The sequence below is a fragment of the Branchiostoma belcheri genome, unplaced genomic scaffold, assembly GCF_001625305.1.
Source record: "Branchiostoma belcheri isolate BF01 breed outbred unplaced genomic scaffold, Haploidv18h27 scaffold167, whole genome shotgun sequence".
Lineage (NCBI taxonomy): Eukaryota > Metazoa > Chordata > Leptocardii > Amphioxiformes > Branchiostomatidae > Branchiostoma > Branchiostoma belcheri.
The window spans coordinates 459,505-473,145 of NW_017803124.1; the positions used below are offsets into that span (position 1 = coordinate 459,505).

Sequence of the window (13,641 nt, forward strand, 5' to 3'; positions counted from 1 at the left end):
GTCGAAATCACTGTCAGGGAATGGAATTTCATCAAAAACACACAGTGTGCAAGTGACATCTAGTTTGATACACCACATTTCTGTTAAAACACTGCCGAGGCTTGTAAAGTCTTTGTGTGTTCTCGAGCTAGGGCTGTTTCAGAAATGAGAGTAAATGGGGCAAGACGGCTAGAAAGTTTTTTTTTTCTTTAAGTGACAAGATCCCTTGCAATTTATAACAACTGAGGTATTTGTTATTCAACAAGAACATTACCCTGGTAATATATATACTTAGGCATCATATATGATTGGTGGTGGCTGCCTGAAAAAAGTAGATGAACACAAATTAGAACTTTACATGTTGGCACTGGCCACTCAAAGTAGAAAACGTAATTAAGTGGTTTCCCTCCCATTTTTGTCTCAGTTCTGAAACAACCCTAGACAACACACGGTGAACGTGGCCCTTACATGTTTGTAGTTCCCAACCTGTAGAGTCAGTGGGTGATAGAACAGGTACTGTAAGACAAATAGGACAGACCTTTTTTGATTTATAACACTTTCATTGTCAGTTTTGTCAAAATTTCCACAAAAAAAGATGTCTCTAGGTGCACATGTATGCACGCACTATGCTGATAGTTGCACCTGTTTCAAATTCCTGTAGGTTGTAGCTGTACAGGTGTGGTTAGTAGATGTGTTGTGCTGTTCAGCCAATCAGGTGTCATCACATGCTGATCAGTAGGATTCCATCCACCCAAAGTGAAACGGCAAGATGTTATTCCATTGAAGTTCACTAGGTGGCTGTAGGATTCATGTAGGATGAAGTGGTGAAAACAGTCCTAAAAAAGGTAATTTGCTTTCTGTTGATTCAGCTGCGAAATGCTATCCAGCTGCACCAGGTGGTACCAGACACCTGCAGGTGTACTGGTGACCACCTGTTTGACTGTCAGGTGCTCCATATCAGATTGGCTGCTGTTCAGATGATACAGGTGCTGTCTGGTGTCTAATGTGTAGCTGCTGCAGGTGCTGGATAGCTGCAGCAGAGAGTTTCAGGTGTTCCAGCTGTTCCAGTCTACCAGTCTGCACCAGGGTTAAGGCGGTATGTTGCTCGGCACAGGAACTGTAGCAAAGAGAAATGGACACAAGGTTTCAAAATTTTGTATCATTTACATGATAGTACATGTACATGTACCAACTTACAGCTCAAACAAAACATAGTACACAATATACTGGCTAAAATTGTGTTTTCACAACTGACTTAAGTTCAGAATTCATAGCCTGAACAAGTCCTTCAGAACTACATGATTGTATATTATACTATGATAACAAACTTATTGCTAACAACTTTTAAACACCTGCAACAGCTGCAAGTATCAGAATTATGCTTCTAAATTATTATGTATTTTGTAGAACATCATTTTGCTTTCGCCATGTTCATGTACCTGGGTATTATATACATGTGTGGGTAGAAACTCTGATCTGGCAGAATCCCAATCAACATAAAATCCGGTAAAAATCACAATTCTACCAGGCTGGTTCAATCAAAAGCCATGTACATTATATCCAAACAACACATTCAAGATTTGGGCATTTTTGCCCCGATACATGTACTAACTAAAAGTGGTATGACTTTAAGATAACATGATTTTGAATGTAATGTAACCATAACCCTTCCTTGACCTTGATAAGTGAATGTTGCAAGTTCATTGCCAAGTGAATCCTATCAGCTTTCAAATTCATTTAATAACTGAATGAAGCAGTCAACTGGTAAAGTCCTGGGCTTATGTGCAGAACCCAACGTGCACACATTTCAGGCACTGAATAAAGCCCAGGCATCTGCCCAATATCCATCTTAGGCCTAACCAATTTAATTTCTTGGTTAACGGATTCGCCCACTTCATTTTTTTCTGATTTGCAACAAATGCTCATATTTTGCCTTGAACAGTTGAAAACAGTAATTTTCTTCCTAGTTGTTACAGTTATTTCACCTTTCATTGCAGTGCTAACATCAAAAGTTCAAAATTCATTGTTTAAATTTTGAACCAGCCTGGTGTGTTGACTTCATGGCTCCTATCGTACCATTTTCAGCCATAATAGGATGCCTAGGCCTGTTTTTATTTTTAGTTTTTTTTTGCCCGCCCACTCCATTTTTTTTCTAGAAAAATCCGTTAACCAAGAAATTAAACTGGTGTGGCCTTACAGCCTGGCCGAAAGTTGGAAAAATGAAATCACTGACTTACATATCATAAATCCTTATCCAACCCTAATCCTCTCAACCTGTATTAGTTGTCCTAATCCTTATGATATTGCGGAAGTGGATCTCATATTAAATCCTAATCCTAAGCTTAGGATGATTTGGAGTTCATCACACAGATTAAGCACAGTCACTTGGGTATTTGCTAAAATTATTTATCATAAATACTGGCAGTGATTTTACAACAAAAAGCACACTGAAAGAGATATTCCTAATTCTTACAACTTTTCCCAACAACCTAATTATCCTTGCTTAAAATTTAGATGAATATATTTTATTAATTTCGCAGTATTTCTGTGGAAGGCATGACAAAACAAAGTTATTAGCTAAAGAGGAAGACAACACTAATTAAAAGCAAATTTTATTTTTCTATAGAATCTGATTTAAATTAATGATATCATAGCCTTATATGTTGGGCTGTTTTGTAAATGATAAATGAAGTGCAGCATAGCTCTTAATTAGTTGTTTTGTTTCCCTAACTATTCAGGTCGCTACAAATGACTGATTCTTTACAAAAACATTTCACGTGAAACTACATTGTACATTGTACTAGATTTAGCCCATGTGGGCAAGAATGTGGGAATAAAGATCATTCATTCATTAAATCATAAACAGATGTTTTACTTCTTGGTACAGACAGTGTTACCCTGGTCAGACATGGTAAGTGAAGAAAAAACAGGATCCATCAAACGGTAATTAAATTTCTTGTCAAATCCTTGCCAAGTGCTCTCTCCCCCTCCTGGACTTGATTGGGTTACCGAATGTATCTGTCAGCATCAGTCTTACATTAACTGACAGCAGTTCCTTTCGTCGGGCAATTTTGGGTCTGCCCTGGCATCACGTTGGCAATAACACTTCATAAGAGCTTTATCACTGTCCGAAGACAGGCTCTGAACAATCTTAGAATGGGGAGAAGAGGGAAAATTGGATTAGCAATGGCTGCAGACGTTAGTGTTGATGGCAGAAGGCACTCGGGCGAGTGTCGACATGATGCCATCAGCCAAGTGCAAGGTCGGCAGTAATCTGGTTATAACTTCACTTTAGAACACTAGACAGTGCTTTTAGCTGAACTAATACTTCATGGAGTGGTGCAAAGAGCAGCTACACTTGTTGCAAAAGAAAAGTGACTGTTGCAAAATGTTTGAAGGAGTTCTGCGCAAATTTGATAATGTCTTTAGGATTGAATCTTAGCATGGCATTAGGCTGTAGCAATTGGCTGAAGGAGTGACTTAGCCATCAAAGCTAATGCTTGGAGAAATTGGTAGCCTTCTATACAATAGTAGATGCAGTACCCTAATATGCATGTAACGTTACAAGTATATCAAGATTAAAACCATGAACATGTATCATAGAATACATGTATCTTCTGTTAACCTTCCGCCTGCTGCCTAATTCTACAACCAATACAAATTTGTCTACATGTATCTCAGCATGCAGAAGGTTAAAGAAACCCATAATTGCACTGACAACAAACATAAGTGTTCAACTTGACAAAAACAGGATGTCACCATTCCCCAGCTGTACATGTCAAGTTTACTAGAGTTAACACAAAGATTGTAAAAAGGCTGATTATTATAATCATCCACTGAAGAGACCCAGGAAAATTATTCTTTTACACAACTACAAAAAGTTTTATTACAAAATTTTATGCCAATTATGGGGTGGGTTGTTTGAACAAGCAAGGATTTTTTTTATGTATACTACCTAATACAGTATGTACATGTGTATAGGAATAATAATTCAGTGTTCTAGCCAGCGTCTGCCTTTCCATCATTTGACAGAACCGCTCATGACAGACAAAAATTTTGCTGTCATCTTTGATGGACAAAAATCATGATAAGAGATGTTGAGTTTAACCCACAATGACCTTATTCCAAAAACAACATGCACACACACATGCTCTGCATACCCGTGCTGTCATTGTGATCATAAAGGGGCAACTATGCAGATATCCCCAGGGGAACAATTATTTGTAAGGACACAAAAGTCATGTGTGCCTACGGGATAAAAACCTTCATGTTTATCACCCTGTAGGTCATTCACCTGCCTCACAAGGCTAACAACAACAAGTGTTCTACCCTGCCTGTCTGTCATCTCATGTTTGGTTGACATAACATCATGTCAAATGCTAAAGCTAAAGGCATAAAGCAGTGTAACACCAGGAAAACTAATCATATCAGTTGGAGTATGCAGAATTTTCCTTTATGAAAGGGACATCTGACTTAAATGTGTTAAAACTTTTAAAGTCGTTGATGTGAGGACTTAAGAGAGACAAAAGTTCGCATGTCGTTTTGTCTTCAAACAAAGATTGTAATAATTGTAGGTTCCCTTTTCAAGTTTGATAAAGTTTGATAACTACATGACATGTTAGGTGTAGAGCTCTAACTGAATGTCAATCAGGTCTGACTCTGTGTCCTTCAAACCAGAACTGTCTGTCCTTCAGGTGCTCCGGGGGTCACAGGTGTCAGAGAGCCATGCCGAGTCAGCGAGCATTGATTGTGCAGCGGAGCGGGTTTGGAACCGTTCACTTCTAAAGGTAATTGGTGGAATAAAGGTTCTCTATGTGCCAGTCAAAAAATGCAGCCATCAAAACCTAACCTTGACTTTCAAGGTCGCACGTTGACTCACAGAAATGGGCACGTCCGCAGTGGCAATGGCACTGTAACACCACAGAAACTTGATATCACGGGTTACATAGGCTAGCTTTTGCAATTATTGCTTGTCTCCTAAAAAGCCCCGGTCACACATTCACAACCTCCTACTGATGACCAACCAAACGAGGTTCAAGAGCGTTCTACCTTTCTATACAAATCAAATCGAATTTGAGTTAAATTTGAGTCAACTTTGACTCCTGAACATGCCCTAAACACTGCTGACCTACATGTACTCCCAAACACCAGTCAACTACATGAGTCAACCAGAGTCGAACCTCCTGTCCACGTTTGAAACAGTTGAAAAGTAGCCGACCTCACTGAACACCATCAGACCTCCTTTCAGACCTACTGCTAACCATGGTTGTGGGGAGTTCGCCACTGTTTGGGAGGTCATATTCAGCTATGTGTGATAGGGGCTTAATATAAAGCTCCGGCAATTTCAGCTTGTCACCTAAGGACATGGTCACATACATCGTAACCCAAACAGAACAGAGTATTGCAAACAGAAAACATTCTATTCGTGGATGACTGTTGTACAAAATTCAGCTGGCTTGTTATCTTACATCCTTGTCAGCCTTGTCATCCTTGTTAGTTCTTTCACGTACAGCCTGCTCAAAAATTCTACACCAAAATCAAACAACGACCAACAAAATCTACAACACTGGACCACACTGTCAATCTAAAAGCTGCTAATGTTTGGCACTACTGAATCAGAAACGTTCCATTTGTCACTCAAAGCCTGTTGCAGTTCAGCCCATCCTGGTTAAATCCCTTCACAGTACATCAGCAATCAACCCCTGAGAGGTGAGTGAACTTGATCAAAGCACACGTTTCTGTGCAAAGGGCCTGCAATCAACATCTGATCCACAGAGGCCAGTTCAATAATCCACCCATGAGCCTATAATGGGACAATCATACCGCTACTCTCCACCGAGTCTGACCTTGTATTACAGGCATGAGGGTTAGAAGATCAATATGATTCCTAGTATCCAGGCTTGCTGTTACCATGTTTCCTTCTAACTCCATGCATGCCCGTAGCCACAAGGCTCAAAGGTCCACTTTTTGGTCCACTTTTTATCTAAAGGTCCAAGATTTTTCTTTAAAAGATGGACTGATTTGTGTCACCAGCGAGGCTGGAATCGTACGAAATCGGCTCACTTTGTCATTGGAAAAAGTTATCTCTGATTTTTTCTTTGAAATACTCTAAGACACGCAGAAAAGGCCATTTCAGAAGGTTCATTTTTAAATATTTCCCGGGGGAGCATGCCCCTGGACCCCCTAGGAAACTTTCGCCCTCGCTGGTCCCCTCAAGCAGTGGGAAGAACCCCCCATTCAAAATCCTGGCTACAGGCATGCCATGCTGTTACATTCTCCACTGATTCCACATCTTTTGTCTGGGGCCACAATGCCTCCGTCTTTACACAAGTGTCACATTGGGCTGTTGGGTGTCAAAGTCATTACCATATGAAGCTGGGTGTCAAAGAAATTACCGTATGAATGAAAATCAAGCAGATGTCAGAAAAAAAAACTAGCCAAATGAACCGAGAAGTAAGCGCTAATAAAATATTACAAAATATCTCTTCTCCGTTAGAAAGAGTTTGATATTTAGGAATGCCTTAAAAAATGTATTTTGTGCAGTGATTTCTTGTTCTGTTCATTTTTAGTCAGTCTCTGAGAAGTTGAATCAGGGAATTTCACTTTTGTAGCCTTTCCAGCATTTCTACATCCTCTCCAATGAATTACCAGGGTTTAAATCTATTCTTTTCCTACTTGTCAACCAAAACAACAGTCCGTATTCATGCAATTATACAGCCTTACCAAGAGGCTCAACGTGAGTTGATTTGGGGAGAGCTTTAGAGTAGTACTAATGAATGGTTAGTCAAAGAAAGCCGTGGATTTACTTGCCAATTTGCAGTAAGGTTACATGGTTGTAATACTGAGTGGTTTGACCCAGGACGTGTAAGCTGTCAACTCTGGAACAATCACTCAGTTTTACCTGCCAAGGAGACTTTATTTCACTGGCATTTTTGTTTGGTTATTTCTTTGTTGCTTAGATGGCTAAATTGCAAACAAGATAACTAAAGTTATGATCTAGACTTATAAAACATTCTGTTTTAAACATTTTTACATTATTTCCATGTCAACTTTTCGTGCAGAGTGTTAACAAGGTCTTTCTCTCAATTTCAACCACCATAGATTCTGTTTTAACCGATGTGTTTAATCAAGTTGACACAGTGTTAAATTAGCTCCTGACAGTTTTCAAACAAGTTGTATAGCTCACTGCATTCATTACTTCCAACCCACAAGGACTGTCAAATACCTTCCTGTCTTTTCAGTAATGATCAAGCTCTAAGGTTATTTTTATTTTAAGGCCACATCAATTTAATAATATTTGTTGTTTCTCGGATTTTTTCAGATAAAATATGAAGCGACAGGGCAAAAAAAAAAACAGGCCAAGGCAACCCATGATAGCCAGAAATGTTACAGTATGAGCCATGATATTAGTGAACATACCAGGCTGGTTTATAATTAAAACAATGCATGTAGATTTTGAACTTTCAATGAAACAAAATTGCATTGTTACATGGAAAGGTAGAAAAAAAAGTACTTTCTTCAACCATTGGGGCCAAAATATGTTTGTTTGTTTTTCTCTTTTTTTGCAAATCAGAAAAAATGGACAGGACGATCCCAGAAGCAACAAATTAAATTGGTGTGGCCTAATGATGCAGAAGACAGATTAGAGATTTTAAGCCTATCAAAAGTCGAGCACCCCCTTCTGTGACTTTCCAATTAGTTTCCAGTGAAGTGAAACTACATGTAGAAACAAACATGTGATAGTACATAAAAATGCAACATATCACCCTCCAGGTTTTCAAATGATTTGACATTTTACAGCATGTTAGTTACTCAACATGGTGGCACAGTTGTCTATGGTGACAAGGTGGTTTTGTGGTTAGAGTTGTTAACTTAAAACTTTACACCTATATTTCCTCACTCAACTCAGGTGAAAATGAGTACAGAAAATGAATACCTACTTCTTTTACACTCTAAAGGTTTACGTCAAATCTAAGATTTCTAATATCTACTTAAAATTAGGGACCTGTTTGAGGAAGCTACACCTCAAGTACATTATAAATTTCACCGCTCTTACCAAAAAGGGTAGCAGTCTTTCCTGGTGTGAGTGGTTCAAACCTAAAAATCTTACAGTCTGGTCCCTGGGATGACATATGGAAGAGGTGATAATCACCTGTTATGTCAATCCTTCCACAAATGTGGCAAATTGTCATGAAAAACAGATGTTAACTGGGCCTTCATTCAGTGTATTTGCTCCTATCCCACAAATTTGCACTGAAAATGGCACAGAATCTGCTGTGTGTGTGGATGATGGTGTCTGTCCGTGGTGCTGAACATGGTGTGGTTCTGTGTGTAGCCTTCACTTCAACATTAAGTCTTAGTTAGACAGACACAGGCTCTTCTGTTCACAAGATTTCAATGGTTAGGTCACACCTATTCAATTTCTTGGTTTTGGGGTTTCTTTACAAAAAAATAAAAAGTGACAGGAAAAAAGGCTCAGGCATTCTATGATGGCCCGGTTGGTGCAGTGAAGTTAATATATCAGGCTAGTTTAAAATATAACCATTGAATTTTAAATTTTTTATCAAACCACTGTATGGATGGTTGGAAACAACTAGGGCAAAAGGTCTTTCTTCAACTGTTAAGGCAAACTATGAACATTTTGGAGTCAATTCAGAGCATAATTTTTTTAAATCACAAAAAAATGAAGAGGGCAAATCTGAAAACTTTAAATTGGAGTGGCCTTACCTTTAACTTTGCAGATTTAATATCATAGACTGACACTGTTATAAACTTCAAGCTGCATCATGTAACATTAGGAAGATACAAAAAGTCAATTTTCTGCTCAGTTTTCTTTACAAAGTATGTTCAATCAACCTACTCCATTTCAAGCAAGTGACAGTCAGGAAGTGCCAAAATATGAGTCTTTCCAAATGTGTTCAAAAGTTGGCAACACAGCTGTCAGCCATGTTTGTTTACATTCTGATATTTTGTGGTGGTACCACAAAGTGAGTGCACCTTGTGTGGGCTCTTGTAGCGCCAACCATAAATGCCAGAAATGTGAGATAAAGTAATTGCATATTGAATATGTTGAAAAGTGTAAGTAGACTACAATGAAATGACATTTTTATTTTCAATGAAAATATTTAGATTTTGGGTACGAAAATGTAACATAATGCAGCGCTGTGGTCTGAGATGCTTACATTTGAGAAGCTGGAGGAATGGTCAGTGGCCAGAGTGGGGTGATGTGGTCAGAAGGGACGATGGGATGCCCTGGGTCTATAACGCTGACCGCTCGTGGACATCTGTGATGTTTAAGCTGTCATCCCTGGTCACGTTCCATCTAGTAAACAAACAAAAACAGTATACCATAAGATTACATTAACATGGACTGTTCCTATATTTGTTTGAACCTTTGTTTTATTTCATGAGAAGCTCAAATTGACCTGCAGGCTGCTTTTCATAGAGGTCATGAGGGAAGAGGTAAGGGTCAGAAAAAATATAATAGCAAAGGTACAGTTTACATCATTTCCAGAAATAACTCAAGGAACATATTTTTACACATACATGGTAAAAAAATACATACAAAAAGAATTATATTTAGTTCATGTCCTTTTTTTTCGGTCATTTCTTACTTCTGTTACCGAATCTCTTATGACAAACATTAACATTCTCTGTGATATCACAATACAGGCTTTAACCCCCCCCCCCTTCAGAAAGTAGAATGGTATAGCCTGGTAGGCAACAGCTGTTGATAGCTGATACCACACCATACAGCACGGGTGAAAATATTCTAATTCAACACGTGAAAATACAAATATAAAGAGAAAAATGCATTATCTGGTCCCCAATAAGAAATTTTTAAACCGACTGTAAGCTAAGCTGCAAACACACAAACACGGCCGATAACAGTACCTTCCCTCCTTTTCTGGAGGTAAAAAAAGAACGGCATATTCTGTTCTCCAGAGCTGTGCACCAGACATGAAGTTTTCTACAGGAAATGCACATTTGCCCTTGACAGGGTGGCGAGTGTGATACAAGGACGAGCACACAGCCTTTGAAGCGGCATCACGAGGGGAGCCTGAGCTGATTACATACGACAGGTGGTAACAGTCAATCCTGACTAATACACATTCTGTTGCAGGGATGTCAGGAGTCATCAGTGGGAAGGGGCAGAAATGTCAAGACGTTTTCTTGCACAGAATTTCTGCGCACCTTGCAGCAGGGTATGAAATAGGAGCATTAGGTACACCTTAAAGTATGCTTAAAGGTACATGTGAGTATACGCAAGCTTTACGCTATGCCTTTTTTAACCAGTGATGTTGGAGCACAGAATATCTACTTGTCAGTGATGCAAAAAAGATATTTTGATATCTGGTGTTATGATTTTGACACTATGAAATACCATAGTTGCCCTTGAGGAGAGCAAGATGAACAAATCTACTATCATGCAAATTTCATGGCAAATGACTCAGACATAAAATAAATCAGCACACGAAGAACAGCGTTCTTTCCTTTATATATTAGCATTATTTTCAACTATTTTATGTTCTGAAAATTATGCCAAAAGTTTGCAATGCACAATTCATCTGATTCTAAAGCTTTTCACGTCAGAAACAGACAAGACTATTAATTCTACCTCTTCTGGAAGCAATCTAAAGAGATTGAGAATTCGTGCAATGTTTCCCACTGGGATCCTGTCTACAAATTATCCCTGTTAAGGCCACAACAATATAATTTCATTGCTCCCAGACATTTTTATTTAACATATTAGAAGATCATATAATGAAGGGCTGAGAGGAAAACTGGCATGTGACTGTTTACTCTGTAAAACTGTGTCTATGAGCACGTTGGCAGAATGTACTACTAAAATTTGGACTTCTCGCCATTTTTGTTGCTATGTATATTCCAATGTTCATAGTCCAATATGTCTACCTTGCCCCCCCCCCCACACACACACACACACATACACACACACCACCAGGAAGGGCTAGGAATACACTGTGAATCATGAAACTTCAGGAGCAGTTTTATTTTATTGTAGGGCTCTGAAAAGGAAGGTTTTGGCAGTGTTTTAAATTCACAGTTAGGCCACACCAATTTAATTTGTTGGTTCTCGGATTCGCCTCTTCGTTTTTTTCTGATTTGCAAAAAAAAAAAAATTGATTCTGGCCCTGAATCAACTGAAAAATGCTCATGTTTTGCCCCCAACAATTGAGGAAAGTCCTTTTCTTCCTAGTTGTTACAGTTTTCCCATCTATCATTGCAGTGGCTTGATTAAAAGTTCAAAATTCAATGTTTAAATTTTAACCAAGCCTTTTGTGTTGACTTCATGGCTCATTCCATAGCATTTAAGCCTATGATAGGATGCCTAGACCTGTTTTTATTTTTATTTTTTTTCGCCCTGTCGCTTCATATTTTTTCTGAAAAAATCCGAGAACCAACAAATTAAATTGGTGTGGCCTTACATTGTAAAAATATTCTGTAGAACCGCAGTCATACAAGGAAGACATATTACTCGTGGTGTCATGAACTAGGGGTGGAGAGGGCATGACAAAAAACGTGAAAATAAAACCACCACAAAAGTTTCATGATAGAACTGCATTATTGTTTGAAATGCATGTAATATGCAAACCAAGATATGACATTAATGTGGCCCAATGTAGTTTCGACACGAGTCAGGCCCCCAATCCCTGCTGATACTCCACCTGAGCAACAGTTCCTACCCACTCTCACAAACCAATTTACAATAAGCTTGCACCACATTATCAGTATTACAGGATCACAGGGTGGGGACCGTACAGGTAGCATATGCCCACTATTTATGGGAGCCTGCACACACATGTATGTAGAACTGTATGTGGTTACCACATGATCTGCTGGGGTTTATTACAATTTGGGCCCCCTGGTGGCTTGTTATGATACTGTAGCATCACTTCTGGTTTATATTTGATATCTCATGATATGGACAAGCTAGGGTCATGAATTTTGGACTGGAGATCTCTCTTGTACTTGCCGGGAAGAACTGAAATTATTTTGGGTCCCCTAGCAGTTTTTTTTTAACTGCAGGGACATTTGTTTTAGAAAAAACCTTTGAGATCAGTTACCAGTAGGTACATTTGGGAGCCAGCGCTCATGCAAAGAACAGTGTGTGATTACCAAATGATTCCTCCTGCTATGGTTTTTAATGAACACTGCATGGAGGCATATTCCTGATGAAGCATTTACAATGTACATGTACATGTATCAATACCTTCTCCTTGAACAGCTTCAATGACTGCATACCAAAACAAGTGTTACTATTATAGAATGCCAAAATTGATTCCAAAGGAAAGGAAGAACAATGTGTGAAGATATGAAAATGAAGAGTCTACATGTATTATTCTCCACACCATAATTAATCTGGGTGTTTAGTCATTTTGTTCTACATTCATGACTTTCATTTTACCTGACTCACATCAGTTTTGTAGCTCCCAGAGGATGTCATCCATATTGTCCTACTGTGAGCACATTCCTATCACATCCTGCAGAATCCCCCAGCAACAAGAGGAAAATCCTCCCCAAATTGACCACTCGGATCCCATCAGCCTGTAGCATCACACAGGACTTCCCACACCACCCCAGGCACACATCAACTTACCGGAGCTAAAGACAACAACCTGACTGCAGAGAACACAGCAGTCAAAAGCCTATCTATTTCAGCCATCTTGACTCCACCGCTACAATGTACATGTACATGTACATGTTTAAGAACTACTTTGCATCTAAGGCACCGACTGAATAGTTCTGAAGGAGTATTCTTAGCTATCAGCCTTTCTTTGCAGCTGACAAACTCAAGCTGAAGGTGGCCAAGGCTGCACTGAATAGCTCCAGGGTTGCCATTTGTAAAGAGAGTTCCGTGCAAGGCTTTGGCTGCGATTGAATGATTCATAGAAAGCCCCCTACACTTCAAGGTTTCATATAGATGGCAATCTCTGCACATCCCTCATGCAATGCACAATTTTTGGACAAAATATCAGCAACCTTGTTCTTTGTGTGACGCGTCTGGACAGTTTTATGACACTTGAATGGTACGTCATACGTGTGGCTCTTGTATCTCACAACATAACCAGCTTTAAAATACACAGTAGTCCATCACGACATAACCTCAGGCCAGCTACTTGAGAAGCTTTCACCAACATTTCAGATACTAATCTTGAGTGTGCTTCCCAAACCCTCTCTGCAAGGTTCTATGGTATCACAGTAATGTACTCCCCAGGCCTTGCAACCTGCTGTCAGCTAAAGCCTCGTCTAAAGCCATATATGTCCAAGATAAGCTACAGGGCACTTGAACAAGACTTTTCCCAAAAGACAATTTTGAAAGTACCGAGGACCACCAGCCCTTTTTGAGTGACAGACCACTGATCAGTGTAAAATTGCTGCAAAAAGTATATTACGTTTGATTTTGTCACAGAAATTGATTGAGTTTCTTGGGAGCTTGTTTAACAGAACATTTTTACATTATAATTCTTTTCCCACTGACACACACACACCCTCTATTTTATAAAATATGAAAAAAAAACAGTTGTCAATGATACACAATGTGGAATAGGTATATGTATGCATTGCAAAATATTTCAAACTAATTTGTATCAAAGCAAGTTAAATGACCTGTACCACAATCAAAAGGTAACCAGGTCTAAA

At 39.0% G+C, this 13,641-nt stretch overlaps 1 protein-coding gene across 3 annotated transcripts in view; it reads right to left on the bottom strand.

The window, feature by feature from the left end:
* Positions 1-953: 953 nt before the first annotated feature.
* Positions 954-13,641, bottom strand: part of LOC109466447 (potassium voltage-gated channel subfamily A member 1-like) — a 63,081-nt gene continuing 50,393 nt past the window's right edge. For 2 of the 3 annotated variants that reach the window (XM_019764171.1, XM_019764170.1), the window contains 2 exons: positions 9,162-9,301; positions 954-1,096 (listed from right to left, as the gene is read on the bottom strand). The gene's annotated coding sequence lies outside the window, so the exon portion shown is untranslated. The remainder of the gene's footprint in view (positions 1,097-9,161; positions 9,302-13,641) is intronic. The other variant, XM_019764172.1, reaches the window with a different exon arrangement.